This window comes from Pinus tabuliformis, chromosome 6, assembly GCF_031772625.1.
Source record: "Pinus tabuliformis cultivar Carrire ecotype Pingquan chromosome 6, CPIR1, whole genome shotgun sequence".
Classification (NCBI taxonomy): Eukaryota; Viridiplantae; Streptophyta; class Pinopsida; order Pinales; family Pinaceae; genus Pinus; species Pinus tabuliformis.
The window spans coordinates 1,245,949,551-1,245,965,447 of record NC_142292.1 but is presented as its reverse complement, the minus strand read 5'-3'; positions in this window follow the sequence as shown (position 1 = coordinate 1,245,965,447).

The following is a 15,897-nucleotide window of genomic DNA, read 5'->3' as shown; positions in this document are numbered from 1 at the left end:
GCATAGTGAAACTTCCCTAGAGGATAGTTGTTGCACACTGCACAATTCCAGGCACCAAAGAAGCATCACCAAGGGTTGAGACTATGCAGTGTAGCTCAGTCAGGGTTCGGTGAAGCAGGGTTGTCTGGTCGGAAGAATTTTCAGGAAAATGAATAAGTGTGGGAGACAAGCATTAGGGGAATTTTGAGGTCTAAAATGGGCCTCCTAAGAAAAATGTACAACCAAAATAAACTTTATAAGAATCAATAGGATTCAAGATGATGATGTCAACCATGGGGGATGATTCACCATTTTTGGAGTAAAAAAGTAAAAATATTAAAAAATAATAAAATAATAAAACTATTTTTTCAACTTATCTCCCTAAGGTTTTACTCAAATTTCGAGCGAGAGTACTCATTGGATGCAAAATTTAATTCCTCATCCAAGGATTATGCATGTTACATACTTTTGATGGACCTTGCTACTTGAAAAATGAGAAATACATGAAAACATGTGATTGCAATCACGTTTTTCATGTATTTCACATTTTTGTGTAGTAGGGTCCATCGAAAGTATGCAACATGGGTACTCCTTGGATGAGGAATCAAATTTTGCATCTAACTAGTGTTTCCAATTGAAATTTGAGTAAACCCATAGGGAGATAAGTTGAAAATACGAGTTGAAAAAATAGGTTTTTCTTTTCTCCCTCTAAAATTTGATGATGTAATCTAATCTTATTTTATTATTTCCACTATTATTTTATAATTTCCTGAGGAGGCCCACTTTAGACCTCAAAGTTCCCCTAATGTGAACCTGTAAGGAACTTGACATTGTGATCACACACTTAACAAAATTCAACAACATGACAGCATAGATCACTGGAACAACAAGGCAAAGCATTATCCTCTGTGAGATTGTCTAGATCCAAAAACGACAAGTGCAACACTTGAGATAGACCTTAGGATGATCATGACGACGCTTGTGTGAAAGTGCTTACAACTTTGTGTATGAGTGCGACCAATGTTTACATAGCTAGGACAACTCAAACACAAAGATAAACCTTCGAAATCACCCGAATAAGACCGCAAGCATGATAAAACAATCAACATGCTAAAACACGACAGTTGGTCAAGCAAGAAAAAGAGGTGGCAAGACTCAAAGGGAGCTCATAGAATGAGCTTGAGTGTTTGCAATCATAAAGGAAAAACCAAGGAAGGCTTCAAAATTTAAGTGCAAGCCAAAATTTTGGAGGGTGTTGCAACCACTACAACACTTGGCGACACACTGGTTGAATACCAACTTCTCAATTTTGGTTCATTCTTTTAGTGCAGGGCCTTGGTCCTTCGGGAAGTGTTGATTCACGGTGCATATCACTTTGGTTTTCCCACTTACCTCATGGGCGGACATGGTTTACCTTGTACCTTCTCAGTCAAACACAACATAAGATTCAGGGAGATCACAATATTTCGAATTGGGAAGATTAGTTTAGTTCGCAAGATTAAGATTTTTAGAGTATAGTTTTTCCTCTTTGGCATTGCTTCGCTGCGAGCAGGTCTAGATAGTACCCCAACGGAGTCATGTAGGAACAAAAGTATTGCTCCAATGCTAGTGAGCCTGGACATTGCCTGCTTCACCTCTCTGTGCAGGAAGCCTTTCTCTTCTTTCACCTTTTTTATTTTTAAAGAGAACTGTGAATAGGCACTTATTTATTTTTGGGGTAGAAGAGGGATCCTGATTCATTGAGAGAAGGAGAGTTTGTTACTTCAGAGAAGCATATGAATACCTCTGATTTAGGTTTTCTCCTTTAGATATCCCCCTTCTCCGTTTCTACTAGTTGCATAAGCTTGAAACGCCAAAGCATAAAACTAAGTGTAGGCATGAGGTTTTCTAGACTGGAGACATATTCATGGTTTGACCAAAGCTCTCCTTATAGACAGATCATGTTTTCCATCAAGATTTCATCAGACAAAAGTTACAACCAAACACAAAGAATATGGACACATGACTTCCCAAGTGCTACAGTGTCACAAGGCTCTTTGAACTTCAACCACATACACATTTAGAAGCGAGAACATAGTGAGGCACACCACTTATTCACATAAAAAAAACAACAGAAAACCAAGAAAAAAAAAGCAAAAAACAAAGAAAAGAATATGTACATAGCGTGGGGTGTGTCCCTAGATCTCATTGAAAATAACATTTTAAGTCTTCGCCGTTGAAAGGGAGAGAATCAATCTTCCTATCAACTGATTGAAGTCGATACGCATGTTGGCCAAGGTTCTCATGGACTATAAAAGGACCAATCCACAGGGATTGAAACTTCATGTGCTTGCCTTTGTCCTCATGGGCTTTGTCCCACCCTGAAGACTTTCTATCAAACCATCTCTTGATACGGTTCTGGTGGAGTGAAATGTTTTCTTTTGCTTTCATCCGTTCGTCCTGTAACTTGTGCAATGTGTCTATCCTACGCTGAACCTAAAGACACGAATTTCCTTGGGATTCTTGGGACAAATGGAGAGAAGGCAAGTAAATGTTCGGCGGGAGGATGGCTTCCTTTCCATATACTAGGAAGTAGGGGAAGTACTCAGAGAAGGCTTAGGTGTGACTTGGTCAGCGCATAAAGCATTCATTAGAGCGGAGTGTCAGTTTCATGACTAAGAGTAAATGGTCTTTTTGATGATGCGAATGAGGTTATTGTTTGTAGGTTCGACAAGACCATTTCCCCCTGGATAGTAATTAGTAGAATGCTTCAAAAAAATACTATTTTCAAATGCAAAGTCACAAAGTTTTAATGAAGATAAGTAAATGGCATTGTCAAAAACAAATGATGTAGGAACGCCAAACCTATAGATGATGTTTTGATGTGAGTAATCTGTAGCATTTAGAATATATTGGTGCTGCTTCGATGAATGTGAGAAGATATCCCTAATGATATCCAAGCCCCAGTGTTGGAATGGTTCTTCCACTCCAACAGGCTACAATGGGGCTGCTGAAATTTGTTTTCTGTTAGCATACCTCTGACAGACTGGACACTTGCGGGCATAAGCATGTGCACCCTTGAATAATGTAGGCCAGTAGAAACTGACCCACATAACCTTGTGTGTTGTGGTATTACCCACAAAGTGTCCCCCAAATAGTTCGTCATGGAGATCACGTAAAACCTTTTTTGAATCTTGTGCCTCTAGGCACCTGAGCAAGATACCATTATGGTGCTTTTTGTAAAGCACCCCATGCACCGTCTAGTATGATAAAGATTTCATTTGGAGTGTCCTCTTCTTCTGCATAGAAAAATGAGAGGGCACAATGCCATGCTTAAGGTACTGGCGCACGCTACGTACCAAGAGTTTCCATGCGAAGTGGGAGGGGCTCACTCAACATTGTACATTTCTATTTCTTGCTCCTAGCCTGCGAGCTCTTCTTCTTCCTCTTGTGCATGAACTTCTTCTGTTGCTAGTTTGAAAAGACTGTGACCCTTGATGGTATGAACTGGTTTGATGTCAAGATCATACTCTTGTTATTCTGCCATCTAGTTCGCCTTTCTCTCACCTGGCTCTTGCTGAACAAGCAGTGATCTAACTACTGGGTATGGTACGGAGACAATGCAATGGTTTTTCAACAGGTAAGGTCTGTAATGATTCACTGCCTTGTACATTGCATAAGCTTGTTTGTCCACTTAAGGACAGTTGAGTTCTGGTCCTTGCAGGCTCGCACTATGAAGGAGATGGGTTGCTCATCGTTTAACTCATCCTTCTGAGTGAGCACCACAACAAAAGTATAGAGCAAGAATTCTTTGCTGAAGTTTGGGTTGTATAGAATTGGTGCCTCTACTATTTCTTGCTTGATATAGGCAAACAAGCCCTTTTCCCTCTTCCCCCAACTGTAAACTGCATCCTTCTTAATAATCCCCTGTATGGGTTTCACAATCTAAGCATAATCAGAGATGAACTTCCTGAGGAAATCGATCTTCCCCAAGAAAGACTGCATAGTTTTCTTGTTCATGGGGTGGAGACTCTGCGTGATGGTGTGAAATTTGTCTGTATCTACCTTGATTCCGCTTTTGGCAATGATGTGTCCAAGAAGGTTACCCTCGGACACTGGGAAGATGCTCTTCTTGGAATTCAAGGATATCCTGTATTTTCAACATCACTCAAAGATCTTCTTGAGATGGTGCTGGTGGTTTGACTATTGTCTGGAGAAGACTATTAAGTCATCAAGGTAGACCACCATGCTTTGTCCGATGAGCCCACGAAAGGCGATGTCCATTATGCGCTGAAATGTTGCACCTACATTTTCCAACCCAAAAGACATTTTGCAGAAAGCGAATGTACCCCACTTGGTACGGAATGTTGTTTTAAGTTTGTTAGGATCTGCTACCAGAACTTGTGTAGGTTTTAACCCCGTACAAAAATTACCTGCATATGAATTCTAAAACACAGAAAATAAACAATGCGAGATCATAACACATAAAATAAATATACACAGAGATTTTCCCCTAGATCCCAAAACCGGGACTACCAGCTTGATTTTTCATTATGTTCCTTTCAATGTTACAATACATATTTATACATGCCGAAGCATCCAATACCATGGACTGAAAACCATCGCGTCCAAAAAACATGTGCGAAAATCATGCACAAAACCATAGATGGGTCTGTCCATCCTAACAAAGGGTCCAAAACCAAAATTTTCCAGGGCACTGCCTCGGAACCCATAAAGTGGGGTTACAGGTACACCTCAAACCCCCTATGACCCCCCCCGCTACATAATTAGCGCAACGAAGGGGGGCTCCTCCCCCCCTCTAACCCCCTCGGTTAACTACGTGGGCCAGTCATGGTAAGAATATAACACAACCCAACATTTTCCCAATTGTTGTTTTCTTTCCACAGGGGGCCACAAGAGAGCTTAGTCATTTTTCCAGCTCTGAAATGCCCATTGTCTCTCTACGCCAAGAGAACTTCTTAGAGCTCATATATTTTGTCAATGCATCTACAATATTCTTCAAAGTGTCCACCTTTACCAGCAACACCTTTTTGTCTTCTATCATATCCCTCACAAAGTGATACTGAACATCAATGTGCTTTGTCTTTGAATGATATGCGGGGTTCTTTGCCAGGAAAATTTCACTTTGGCTGTCACAGTCTATCCTTATAGCTCCCTGTACTAACCCCATATTTGAACACAATCTCTGCAACCAAACTGTTTCCTTGCTTTCATGAGTGGCTGCCATGTATTCTGTCTCTGTAGTTGATAGTGCCACTACAGATTGTTTCTTACTCATCTAACTGACTGCACCTCCAAATAGGTTAAACACATAACCACTTGTAGATCTTCTTTGATCGAGATCTCCAGCCCAGTCTACATCAACAAAGCCACGAATATCCAACATTCTATCCAATCTTGATCTTCCTTGGTAGCACAAACCATAATCACTAGTGCCACGCAAATACCTGAAAACCCGCTTCACTGCTGTCCAGTGCTCCTTCCCTGGTTTTGACATAAACCTGCTCAATACTCCCACTGCATGTGCAATGTCTGGTCTAGTACATACCATTTCATGCATCAGGCTACCGACTGTACTTGCATATGGAACACGGGACATGTCCTCTTCCTTTTATTGTGTCTTGGGACACTGTTCAGCAGATAACCTCACACCTATAGGAATAGGAACCTTCACCGGTTTACTATCCTGCATATTAAAACTCTGTAGTATTATCTCGACATACTTCCTTTGGTTTAACCAGAGCTTCCTCTTTGCCCGATCTCTTTTAATTTCCATACCCAAAATATAGTTTGCAACACCAATATCTTTCATGTTGAATTTGGAGGACAATTAGGTCTTCAAATCTTGGATAATTTCTTTGTCATTTCCAACCAGCAACATATCATCCATATACAAGACCAGATAAATAAAACAGTCACGAATTAATTTAAAATACACACAGTGATCTGCTTTGCTTCTGGTGAAGCCAAGTCCCCGTATAAATGTATCAAATTTCTGATACCACATTCTTGGTGACTATTTTAACCCATACAAAGACTTCTTTAACTTTCTTACCAGTTCTTTCTTATCCTTCACTGCAAAGCCTTCAGGTTTCTTCATGTATATTTCTTCTTCCAGATCCCTGTGAAGAAATGTTGTCTTCACATCCATTTGTTCTACCTCAAAATCAAAAGCAACAGCAACAGATAAAAGTAATCTAATAGAAGTTACTGTGGCAACAAGAGAAAAAATATCACCAAAATCGATTCCCGGCACCTGGGAATAACCTTTTTCTACCAACCGAGCTTTGTATTTCTCCACCTTTCCTTATGCATTTGTCTTCTTCTTGAACACCCATTTGCTACCAATGGGTTTCCTTCCAGCCGGAAACTCCATCAGACAACCATGGCCTCTTTCCAGAGTTTGCCATCCTCTGAATCTACTGCTTCCTTCACAGTTCTGGGATCATCGTCAGTAATAGATAAAGCAAAATTTGAACAGAAATCATATGGACTATACCTTTCTGGCTGCCTTCTTTCTCAAACTAATCTTCTCACACCCAGAGTTTGTGGCTCTTCATCTTCTGATTCCTCCTCTACTGTAGAGTCTGATTCTTCCTCCTTAAGCTCAAACTCTATCTTCTCAGGCTCCTTTGGTTGGACTTCATGTTTAATAACATCTTTTACCTCTCTGAAAACCACATCTCGGCTGTACACAACCTTTCATGTGACTGGGTTCCAAGGCTTATAACCCTTTAAACCATCCTTATACCCAATAGAGATGCACTTTTCAGATTTACTATCCAACTTGGTTCATTTCTCCTTTGGAACATGTACATATGCATCACATCCAAATACCCTCAGATGTGAAAGAGAGTGTTTCTTACCAATCCATACCTCTTGTGGAGTCTTATCCTCCAATGCTAATGAAGGTGACTTGTTGACCAGGTAACATGCAGTATCCACCGCCTCTGCCCAGAATTGCTATCCTAACCCGACACCACTGAGCATGCTTCTTGCCCTTTCCATCAACGTCTTATTCATTCTTTCTGCAACTCCATTTTGTTGAGGTGCATATGGAGTAGTATTTTGTCGTGCTATACCACACTTCTTACAGAATTATTCAAATTCCTTGCTGCAAAACTCTCCACCATTATTTGTCCTCAACACCTTTATCTTCTTCTCTATCTGATTTTCCATGAGAGCCTTAAATTCTTTAAACCTGTCAAAGACTTTAGATTTCTTCTTAAGGAAATATATCCATGTATTCCTTGAGAAGTCATCTATAAGTGATACATAGTACAGAGACTTACCCAGTGATGGAACCTTCACAGGTCCAAACACATCACTATGCACAAGCTCTAATATCTGTTTCGCCCTCTTACCACCAGAGGGGAAACTCACCCAATTTTGCTTCCCATATACACAATTTTCACAGAAATCAAAATCCAGAGAGCTATTACTCATACCTTTACCATGAAGTATTTGAAGGCCCTTCTCTCCAATATGTCCAAGCCTTTGATGCCACAACATGGTCTTCTCTCCAGAGACCACTAGATTTTCTGCTCCACTTTCAAGAACCACAAAAATGTTGCACCCATCAACAACAGTGCCACCTTGAAGTTTGTACAGAGTTCCAATCTGAACTCCCCACATCAATACCAGTGCTCCCCAAACCATCTTGTAGGTATCTTTCTCGAACATTGTCTTTACACCTGCATCATCCAACTTGCTTACAGAAATCAAATTTCTAGCTAATACAGGAATATGTAGAACATTGGGAAGTGTTCTAACCCTTCATCTGAGGTGGTTTTCACCTCTATAGAAGGAGCATCATCAAATCCCTTTCCTTTATCAGGAGCTTTAGATTTACAGTCCCTTTTGAAGTGCCCTTCCTTTCCGCATTTCCAGCACACCACCTTTACAGGTTTTCTTAGAGATTTAGATCTCCCTCTAGATTTAGATCTCCCACTCGATGACTTATTTTTGTTTCTGTTATGGGACCATCCTCGTACAGACAAGGCATCACCATTCTGGCTCTCCATATTTTTCCATCTCATCTCCTTCGTCAGCAAGGATGCGACTATTTCATCAAAATGCAAGGCAGTTGTATTGCTACCTATTGCAATAACCAGACTATCCCACGAATCTGGTAGAGAACACAACAAACTGATGCACTTGTCTTCATCTGAAATTTTAATATCAATAGATGCTAACTGACTTACCACAGTATTAAATGCATTTAGATGCTCTGTCATCAAGTCTCCATCTTTCATCCTCAGGTTATACAGCTTTTTCTGCAGGAACAATTTATTCACCAGAGACTTATATTCATACAATGTCCCTAACTTGTCCCAAAATGCCTTCGCCATAGCTTCCCTTGATACATTCAACAATACTAAATCTGAGAAACATAATCGTATTGTGCTCTTTGCCTTCCGATCCAAATTATTCCATTCTTCATCGGACACTCCCATTGGTTTAGTACCCGGACCTATCGCGATCCACTGATCTTTATCCACCAACAGATCCTCCATCTTGAGTTTCCACAACTCAAAAATCTGACCATTAAATTTCTCGATCTCTATCTTTCCACTACTCGCCATCTTCTTTTACCATGAGAATCAATCTCGTAGATCTCCCACTGAACAGGGTCTACCACAGGCTCGAGCGAAACCCCTCAGGAACAAAGGCGTCCCCTTGAAGCCAAAACATCTCTGATACCAAATGTAGGTTTTAACCCCGTACATAAATTACCTGCATACAAATTCTAAAACACAGAAAACTAACAATGGGAGAGCATAACACATAAAACACATATACACAGAGATTTCCCCTAGATCCCAAAACTGGGACTACCAACTTGATTTTTCATTATGTTCCTTTCAATGTTACAATAAATATTTATACATGCCGAAGCATCCAATACCATGGACTGAAAACCATCGCGTCCAAAACCATGGACCGAAAACCATCGCGTCCAAAAAACATGTGCGAAAATCATGCGCAAAACCATAGGTGGGTCCGCCCATCCTAACATAGGGTCCAAAAACAAAATTTTCCGGGGTGCTACCCCAGACCCCATAAAGTGGGGTTACGGGTACACCTCAAACCCCCTGTGATCCCCCCCCCCCCACAATCAGCGCAATGACTAATCCCCCTGGTTAACTATGTGGGCTAGTCGTGGAAAGAATATAACACAACCCAACAACTTGGTTGCATCATGAAAAGCCATCAAGAAAAGAAAGCATCTCTGCTCCATGTATGACACTGGGTAGTTGTCCTTGTTCGAGGCGTGATTGAGGTTAGCGAAATCTATGCATAGGCAGATCTCCCAAGACTTCTTTCTGACAAGGAATAGATTAGACACGCATGTTGAATGTCACACTTTATAGATGATCCGAGCATCCAGAAACTTGGTCAATTATTTCTATATGAGGGGATCAAGTGATGGATGAACCTTCCTCATCTTCTGCTGAAAAGGCTTGGACCCCTCCTTGATCAGTATGACGCGCTGGATTATTCATGTGTCATATGTCTTGAGATCATCGCATGTCCACACGAATACATCACGGTACTGTCTAAAAAGGCGGATGAAAGCTTGCCTCTCTTGTGATGTACAACATGTATTGAGATTCACAAACTTCAGATCCTTTTCCGTTCCCAGATTGATCTGTTCGTGCAACAACATAGAGCTATGGGTTTTGGCATTCACAGGTCCCTAAAAGTAGTTCTGCAAGTCATACAACTTCTCAAGTGATACCACACCCCTTGGGGTGAGGTTGCCTTTGCTTATATTAGTTGCATCCCGCAGAGACTGCTCGTGCTCATCGTCGTCTATCGCTGCGTCCTTGAAGACGTTAGCGTTAGCCATGAAATGCAGTATCTGTTGATCATTATCAAAAATGCGTAATTTAGTAATGTTGCCTGGGACATATGGTTTATAAAAAATCTCAACAGTAAATCTATCCCTTAATGGTGACATCCTAACAACTGCATTTTCCAAGGCATATACGACTGCATTACGCATTCTTGGTAATAAATAATGTTAAAAGCTTGGAATTGAGAGATGAGTCACCATACCTCTTGCTGATAGCTCTTAAGACGAGGTGACACAATGTATAGTATTATGTACCCGACACACCACGATCTTTGAATCACAATAAATTTGAGGTTGATAGCTTTCTGTAAGCCCAAAATGAGTGGTTCATACTTGGCAGTGTTTTTTGTGCACTCAAACTCCAAGAAGCTATAGATTAAGTGTTTTCTCTACAATGGGTTTGTTGAAACACAGCTAGCTCCAGAACCCTCCTGCATTTTGGAGCCGTCAAAGTACATGGTCCACATATCATCTGTATAAGGATCGCTTGCCACACTAATACTACTATCACTACTGCTACTACTGTTACAAAGCATTGTACAAATTCCATTCTTGCCAGTTGGGCATGGAAGGAGACCCAACTGTGTGTTTGGTGTGGTTCGGGATGGCTCTGCAAGATAACACCCCAACTGTGTCTCCAGAAATCAATTGTCAAACATAAGTTCCACGAAAGCCAACGATACATTTCTCCATCCAAGGGAGTCACGTTGTGTTTCATGTATCTCTATGACAATACTCAGATCTGGTTGTTTTTTCCCTTGTACGGAAGCCATAAGTGTGACCAGTTAGTGGCAAAGTATCCTTGCAACTTGCTTTACTAGGATCTGCTGAGAAATACACCATATGCTTCTGAGATGTCCACAAATACAATATTGATGCATTGATGAACTTGTCCGTCAGACAATAACTGGATGATCACATCCCTGAGTTCACCAATGGCTGGTACACATGTTCTGTCTAGTTGGATGATCTGTGCACTTGTCTTACTCCATTGAGCATTGATCTTCTTAGCAATGGAGAGTGGCATGACATTAACCGATGTGCTAGAATCAACCAAGCAATTGTGAACATTGAAGTTGAAAATTTCGAATGATAACAAGAATGGTGGGCAGAGTGAGTTTTCCTCCTCCATGCGGAGCACGTTAAGCATAGATGCGAGCATGTCAGAAGACTTATTTGATCCCTTACTGGAAGAGGGAGCATCACCTGTAGATGTTATCACCAAAAAATTGATCATCTAGCCTAATTTACTAGATGGATTGAAGTACACCATGTAAAGCCAATTTTACCATAGTAAAATTGCTTTCACTGTGAGAAATTACTTAATAAACCACCTTTGTTAAGTAATTTATAGTTAAACCCATGAAAAACAATTAAATAAATCAATATTTTTTTGATTTTCTTCTAGGAATAATTAATTAAACCATTATTCAATTATTATTCCTTGTCATATTTGACACAATCATGAAAAATAAACAGATAAATCATTAAGTATCTTATTTTTCTCTAAGAATAATTAATTAATCACTTATTAATTATTATTCTTTGTCAAATTTGACTAAATCCCTTAGGAATAATTAAATAAATCCTTATTTGTTTATTATTCCTTAACTAATTCCTTGAGATGATAAATAAATTATTAATTTATTTATTATTTCTAAATAAAAGTTTAAATACTTTCTCCCTCCTAACCAAATATAATAAAATATTGCAAGTGGTTATTTCAAGAATGGGGTTAATAATATTTTATTATTGCTCATTATTCGAGGATAACTCAATATTTTGTTATAAATAGAAGGGTTTTCCATTCATTATTTATTTTTGATTATTTTCATTGCTGCACTCACTTTTGTAACTATGATTATTTTAATTGTCGCACACCATTATTTTTTGGGTTTACACATTATATAGGAGAGAGACTCTACACAAGCTGAAGACGTTTGAGGATAACCAAGAACCTATCCCATAGAGGGGGAATGGTAACATTTATTTGTTCCCTTCACAGGTGCTATAATAAAATTGTTCTTTGTATATCTGGTTTCCATTGGATGATTGAAGTTATTACGATTTCTTTTTGTTGTTTAACTATGATTGTGGCATAGATAAGAATTTTGGCAGCTTTAGTTTCTATCGGTTGCTGTAGATCTACAATGTTTAGCAGCCATTTATATTGTTGAGATTGTTTGTCATCCACAATCTTAAGTGGGTTTTTTTCGTACATCTTTGAGAAGAAAACAATACAATAAAATTGGCAACTCTGCTGGGGAATTTCTGATTGTCGCTAAAATATTGGCGACTCCACTGGGTTTATACTTCAGATCTAGAAACCTGTGTGACCTTTGATTTTCAGCTTAGGGTTTCTTCGTTTTTCAAGTCCCTTAACGTTTCCTAGATTTTTAACCCTATATCTATTAAATTTCTAACGTCCGCAAGCTTTCTGGTCTTTTTCGCAGGTCACAGAAACAACCACGACAAAGGCGACAATTTTTTTTCTAAGATTTGCCGAACGAGATCCACGGAGCAGAAATCACACTTTGTAGCCCAAACAATGTGTTCTCACCTGAAAACAAGTCAGTACCTATGATTTTAGGGTTTCCGGGTTTTTGTCAGATCTATTTCTGGGTTTTGGAGAGAGCTGTCTGCTGGGTTGTTTGACCTTTGTCTCATCCAGCTTAGGCCTTGATCTACTCTGATTTACTCGTTGAAGTGGAATTTAGCCCCCCTAGGGCTTTTATTACGTTTCCACTTTTATAGGAGGAGTTTAGCTGAGTGAGTATTCTGAGTTTCTACAACGCTTTCAGCCAAATTTTCTATATCTATACCGTTATGTTTCAGATCTATAAAGATAGGTTGTCACCATCCATAGTTTCATATTACAACTTGTTAGGTCATTTTCCTTAGGGTCCCATTTGTTGCCATAGGTTTTTCACCCATCTCCCTATATTTTTGTAGCGATCTTCCTCTTTGGTTTTTTGCTATTGCTGCACCACTTTCTAGTAGCCTAGTGTCCTAGTCACACTGACAATTAGATCTCTTGACCTTTTTAGTGTGTTTTCTATCGATTTAGCCACCAACCAGTACAATGTTTGCAAACCCAGTTTGGGTGGGGTTTAGTTAATTGTTTTGTCGTTCATTTTCTATTGTTAATTTCAGTTTATTTTCAACAAGCTTTTTTATTTTTTACAAACCCAATCTGGGCTTAATTAATAAATACACTTGCACACACAAGCACACCTTAAGTGAAGGGTGCCTAGTTTACACCACCAAGCCAAGAATTAACATAATAAATTTATCTCCTCTCATTGAGACAAAGGCATATTGTTGATCTCCCTTCACCATTTTCGTGTCACGTGTGTCTTAACACCATTGTGCCACTAAGGCATTTGTCGCGGAGACTATTAGGCCTTCACCCCCAATTTGGTCTTGGGCATATTAACCCCCCCCCCCCCCATTGGGTTCGAGTTCATAGCCCTCTGGGTCCCCATACTGACTCTTCTCTTGGTTCTTCTAATTCCTCATTTGATTTCAAGCCTCCTTCACTGCATATCGTCACCATGCTTGGACCCACAGCTGGTGCAGGAACCCAACCCGGTGGTCACATCAAGAAAAACAGTCTTAGGAACCATTCCGACAACCCCCATGGTCCCTTTTATGGTTGGGTTAAGTCTATCAGATTTTATCTAGTTTATAAATGACCCCATATGCCACGATGCTGGTTGGCTTGCTATGCCGACTAAGCTTCGCTTAGACATCCCTAAGTTTGAGGGTAACCCTAGAGAGGATCCTACCAACTATGTCTGCTCCTTCCACATGTGGTGTTCATCCAACTCCATTACCTATGACTCCATTCGTCTTCAGCTCTTCCAATGCACGCTCATCGGAGACGCTGCAAAATGGTATGTAGACCACCACAACGCATCTCATTCTGTTTTCATGCTGCTTGCTAAAGCATTCCTCTAATATTTCTAGTTACCTCTCTGGTATGACACTGGTACGGAGCTATTGAAATCATTCCGTCAGTCCTTCGCCATTTGCCTTTCTGACCATGTTCAAGAGTGGTGTAGAAGGAGGAGAACATGCCATGCCCCACCCTTCGAAGACCGTGTCTACCTAGATTTGTTTCTTAGGAGCCTTTTATCACCCATTGGAAAAGATGCCGTGTCCCTTTTTCCTTAGACCGAGGAAGAATCTCTCCAAACTACTCTAAGATATGACCTGATTTATGCACAATCTGGTTATGTCTATACCATAATTTTAGACCTCCCTCTTCCTGGAAATGCCAATGCAATAGGGGCATCTCATGCCGCTGACAGTATCATTGGAACCCTTTCACACTCTTCGCCATATACTCAGCAAAGTTATGGCTATCTGCAAGGGTGCACCAGTTCCTCTAACATTCATGCCCTTCCTGCTAGCAACATGTTTTCACGGCCCCAACCTGTCTACTAAACGACTGCTCCTCCTTATGCATGGTTGAGCGCTCCAGCCCCTCAATCATTAGCTCCACAGCCTCCCATGCATCCTCAGCCTCAGCAGCCATCGCCCCCTCAGGGTCAAGTTTTTGCACAACAGAGTGTGACCAATCCCCAAAATTCAAAGAAAAAGAATAAGGGGAAGGGTAACAAGGGTAACCAGGGTAATCAAGGTAATGAGCCTAGTGAACCCTAGGGGAACTAGTCTAAAACAAAAAACCAGCAACAAGGCAGCCAACCCAAGCAAAACAAGGCTATTCGAATGAAAAAGCCTTATGCATGTTGTGGTGTGCATGGCCATTATACACATGAGTGTCCTCTCTTACCCCAAATGTGCCAAATGTGGGAAGCTTAAGCAACTTCTAGAGGTCAACAATCGCCTCAGAATCCTGCACCATCTCAACTGGCAGTGCTCACAAATACTTTCCCTCAACAAGAATTTGTTGTTGTTCAACCTCAACCATGTCAAGCAGCCCATCCCCCCAACCTTTTGTTCCTGGTGACTACCAGATCCTTATGATGAATTCTGATGAGGTTAATCCCTCCGATATCAACCTGCAAACTCGGTCGCGTCAATATTACAAGCCATCAACTTCATCTGCCACTGAGTCCAAAACCAAAGCATCTGCTCAACCTCTTACGACACCAAATAGCCCATTACAAATCCCTCAACCTAAAGTTGAGGCCATTCCCAATATCCCAAAGGGACCATTACACTGTAATGCAACTTCTAATTGAGCTGCCCATACATACATTATAGTAGACAACTTGGCATAATCACCCACTGCCATGTCAATGCTAGAAGTCCTCTAGTTGTGCCCATCTCAAAAGAAAGCTCTAATAACTGCCTTGGGTGTAGTAGATCCTTCCAACGATCATCTAATTGTCTTCAATGTTGATACATCAGAACATACCCCATTTCCTTCATCCTTTTCTTTCCAGATACCAATATGAGTCCATAATGCCATCATCTCCTGATGCATTATTGACGAAGGTGCATCCACCTGTATGATGTCCACTGCTATTTGGAAACAACTTAAGTCACCTGAGTTGGCCCCCTCCACCATCACTTTGCATGCTTGGGACAGACATTCCTCCCATCCCCTTGGCATGTACCACAACTATCCAGTGACCCTAGTGGGTAAGATTGTCCATGTCGACATTGAATTTATTGATGCCCCTTTGGATGACAACATTCTTAGGTCGTAGTTACACATATGCCATGTCAACCATCGCGTCTGCAGTGTTCCGCAAGATGTACTTCCCCCATGAAGGGAAGATAATTACCATCGATCAGTTGAATTACTACGAGCTGACATCTGTGACCTCCCCCGAGTCCATTATATCATCAATGTCAGATAAATAGTCTTCACCTCCCCTCACCAGTGTTTCACCCAAAGTCTATACAGATTCCTCATTGTTGGGTGCTTTCCCTGGTCCTCTCCCTCCCATATCAGAGCCTAAATCTATGAGTGTTTGCGTGTTACAAGCGTCACGGGCTGCTCTCAAGTAGTCTGGTACATCCTATCAACAACCAGCTCCTCATCACCTTACTATTGCCATCCCAACTGAGCCCTCTGGGCACCT